The following is a 4475-nucleotide window of genomic DNA, read 5'->3' as shown; positions in this document are numbered from 1 at the left end:
CTCGGAGTGGTAGTTTCGATTCGGCCGACTAGAGCCGTTTTGCGTTCGAGAGTTTTGAATCAAGAGTTTTCCTCCGAGAAGGGGGAAAATGCATCGGCACCAACGGGGCGGGGAGCTCTCTCAGGTCGAGCCCCCTCTTCAAGCCTAGCCCAGCAAAGGACCTCCCTCTTCCCCAGGTCGAAGGGCTGGGAAACAGGCACGCCCACACGGCACTGACAGTTGCGGTCGAGGCGGGGATCACCAGTGAAGTATCCCCGGGCGTAGGCCGATGTCGGAGCCTACTGGCACCCATCTTTAATTGTCCTTCCGCAGGTTCACCTACGGAAACCTTGTTACGCGTTAACTTCCTCTAAATGACCAAGTTCGATCAACTTTCCGGCACGCCGGCTCGACCCGGAGGTCAGCCAGAGCGCCAGTCCGAGGACCTCACTAAATCATTCCATCGGATGTTGCGACGGGCGGTTTGCACAAAGGGCAGGGACGTAATCAACACGAGCTGATGACTCGTGCTTACTGGGAATTCCTCGTTCAAGGCAGATATTTACCATTATTCCAGTGATGCCCTTCCGTCAATTCCTTTAAGTTTCAGCTTTGCAACCATACTTCCCCCGGAACCAAAAAGCTTTGGTTTCCCGGAAGCTGCCCGGCGTGTCATTTGAGGAACACAGCCGAATCGGTGGCTGGCATCGTTTATGGTTAGAACTAGGGCGGTATGTGATCGCCTTTGAACCTCTAACTTTCGTTCTTGATTAATGGAAACATTCTTGGCAAATGCTTTCGCAGTAGTTCGTCTTGCGACGGTCCAAGAATTTCACCTCTAGCGTCGCAATACGAATGCCCCCGTCTGTCCCTCTTAATCATTACCTCGTGTTCCGAAAACCAACAAAATAGAACCGAGGTCCTATTCCATTATTCCATGCACCATTATTCATGCGTCATGCATACTTTGAGCACTCTAATTTTTTCAAAGTAAAATTGCCGAAACCGAACGACAACCGGTAAAGATCATCGGACAATTTCGGCGGCAATGCTCAGAACTGGCAGTGACCACCGGAGGGCGGACCACCCGTCTTGAACTAAGATCCAACTATGAGCTTTTTAACAGCAACAACTTCAATATACGCTTTTGGAGCTGGAGTTACTGCTGCGGCCGCAGCAGACTTTCCCTCCTTCTTTGATACAAGCATATGACTACTGGCAGGACCAACCAGGTTACTTTCACGTTCAGCGAGCGTTCGAAGCGGCGCTTCGAATCTCAGAGGTAGTGGTGCCCCCGGCTGGCGAGGGCGCCGGACCCGGCATGACGGCCGGGTCCCCGTTCGCACAGATCGAACTAGAGCCTTCTTCCTCTAGTCGGTTCGAGACTCACTGCGTCCCCCTTGGCGTCAACGCCTGGACGCGAGAGTGCTCTGCCGTCGAGAGTCGTGCTCGCGCCGGAACAAACTGCAGAAAACCTCGTAAATGCTTCCATCACTGTTCAGTCTCCACGCGGCTACAAACTACTGTCCGAGCCACTCGCTGAAAAGCCGAGACCTTTTGTTTCCGTGAGGCGAGCCCTCGCCCTTGTCGAGACGAGAGCGTTGCGTTTCTTGAGACACGCTCACTGTGCCTCACATGTATAGTCCCGCACAAAGTTCATGTTCCAAGCGAAAGATTTTTCTCCCGGGCGGTGGCCGTCGACGTCCGCATCCCCGGCCTCTCGCCGAGGAAATTTAAATTTGAACGGAAAACGCATATCGGCCTTTCCGGCCTCGCTCGGGCTTCGTCTCAGACTTCCCGTCGCCGGACTTAGAAGAATTTCCACAATTTTCGAGACTTAGAAAAATTTCGGAAAAAATTGGACTTTGACAAAAAAACACTCTAAAACTAATTTTAAAAAAATGTAACTAAAAATTATTATTACATAATTATAATTAAAAATATTATTTATATACATTTATCATATTATATAAATTTCATATTAAAATAATTTAAAATAATTAAAAAAAATAACACAAAATTATTATTATATAATTATATTATCAAATTTATATTATATAACTATTATTAAAAATTATATTTTTATACATTATATTATATACATTTTTTATTAAAATATTTTAAAATTTAATTATTATTATACATCTTTTAAAACAAATTTTGATAATAAACACATTGTTTTATATTATAAAGTTTCTTCATTAGTACAATGTCAATAACTAATGTTTATAGACAAAAATGTTACGATATTTGAAGTGTTTACGTCTGGTCTAACAGATCTTTTGAGTTTCTTTGCATAAGTGCTTTTAATTGCTTAATTTGCTTTTTTTTATTTCTAAGTACGAAAATCTTCTGAATTTTTCAAAGTCAAAACCGTTTGAAAATATTACTAAGTTTGAAATACCATAAAATATTTCTAAGTACGAAAATCTTCTGAAATTTTCAAAGTCAAAACCATTTGAAAATATTTCTAAGTTTGAAATATCATGAAATATTTCTAAGTACGAAAATCTTCTGAATTTTTCAAAGTCAATACCGCTTGATAATATTTCTATGTTTGAAATACCATGAAATATTTCTAAGTACGAAAATCTTCTGAATTTTTCAAAGTCAAAACCGTTTGAAAATATTACTAAGTTTGAAATATCATGAAATATTTCTAAGTACGAAAATCTTCTGAATTTTTCAAAGTCAATACCGCTTGATAATATTTCTATGTTTGAAATACCATGAAATATTTCTAAGTACGAAAATCTTCTGAATTTTTCAAAGTCAAAACCGTTTGAAAATATTACTAAGTTTGACATACCATGAAATATTTCGAAATACGAAAATCTTCGGAAATTTTTAAAGTCAAAACCGTTTGAAAATATTACTAAGTTTGAAATACCATAAAATATTTCTAAGGACGAAAATCTTCTGAATTTTTCAAATTCAATATTGCTTGAAAATATTTCTAAGTTTGAAATACCATGAAATATTTCTAAGTACGAAAATCTTCTGAATGTTTCAAAGTCAATACCGCTTGAAAATATTTCTAAGTTTGAAATACCATGAAATATTTCTAAGTACAAAAATCTTCGGAATTTTTCAAAGTCAAAACCGTTTGAAAATATTGCTAAGTTTGAAATACCATGAAATATTTCTAAGTACGAAAATCTTCTGAATTCCCGCACAAAGTTTATTTTCCAAGCGAAGAATTTTTCTCCCGGGCAGTGGCTGTCGACATCCGCATCCCCGGCCTCTCGTCGAGGAAATTTAAATTTGAACGGCAAACGCATATTGGGCTTTCCGGCCTCGCTCGGGCTTCGTCTCAGACTTCCCGTCGCCGGACTTAGAAGAATTTCCACAATTTTCGAGACTTAGAAAAATTTCGGAAAAAATTGGACTTTGACAAAAAAACACTCTAAAACTAATTTAAAAATATGTAACTAAAAACTATTATTACATAATTATAATTAAAAATATTATTTATATACATTTATCATATTATATAAATTTCATATTAAAATAATTTAAAATAATTAAAAAAAAATAACACAAAATTATTATTATATAATTATATTATCAAATTTATATTATATAACTATTATTAAAAATTATATTTTTATACATTATATTATATACATTTTTTATTAAAATATTTTAAAATTTAACTATTATTATACATCTTTTAAAACCAATTTTGATAATAAACACATTGTTTTATATTATAAAGTTTCTTCATTAGTACAATGTCAATAACTAATGTTTTTAGGCAACAATGTTACGATATTTGAAGTGTTTACGTCTGGTCTAACAGATCTTTCGAGTTTCTTTGCATAAGTGCTTTTAATTGCTTAATTTGCTTTTTTTTATATCTAAGTACGAAAATCTTCTGAATTTTTCAAAGTCAAAACCGTTTGAAAATATTACTAAGTTTGAAATACCATAAAATATTTCTTAGTACGAAAATCTTCTGAAATTTTCAAAGTCAAAACCGTTTGAAAATATTACTAAGTTTGAAATATCATGAAATATTTCTAAGTACGAAAATCTTCTGAATTTTTCAAAGTCAAAACCGTTTGAAAATATTACTAAGTTTGAAATACCATGAAATATTTCTAAGTACGAAAATCTTCTGAATTTTTCAAAGTCAATACCGCTTGATAATATTTCTATGTTTGAAATACCATGAAATATTTCTAAGTACGAAAATCTTCTGAATTTTTCAAAGTCAAAACCGTTTGAAAATATTACTAAGTTTGACATACCATGAAATATTTCGAAATACGAAAATCTTCGGAAATTTTTAAAGTCAAAACCGTTTGAAAATATTACTAAGTTTGACATACCATGAAATATTTCTAAGTACGAAAATCTTCTGAATTTTTCAAAGTCAAAACCGTTTGAAAATATCGCTAAGTTTAAAATACCATGAAATATTTCTAAGTACGAAAATCTTCTGAATTCCCGCACAAAGTTCATTTTCCAAGCGAAGAATTTTTCTCCCAGGC

General features: G+C 35.6%; 1 pseudogene; it reads right to left on the bottom strand.

Moving 5' to 3' along the window:
• Positions 1 to 295: 295 nt before the first annotated feature.
• LOC147817011 (small subunit ribosomal RNA) lies at positions 296 to 1214 on the bottom strand (annotated as a pseudogene; the record flags this gene model as incomplete).
• Positions 1215 to 4475: the final 3261 nt, after the last annotated feature.

The sequence above is a fragment of the Parasteatoda tepidariorum genome, chromosome 1, assembly GCF_982258835.1.
Source record: "Parasteatoda tepidariorum strain Cologne lab strain chromosome 1, Ptep-v5.0, whole genome shotgun sequence".
In the NCBI taxonomy this organism is placed as follows: Eukaryota; Metazoa; Arthropoda; class Arachnida; order Araneae; family Theridiidae; genus Parasteatoda; species Parasteatoda tepidariorum.
This window is presented reverse-complemented; position numbering and strand designations above follow the sequence as displayed.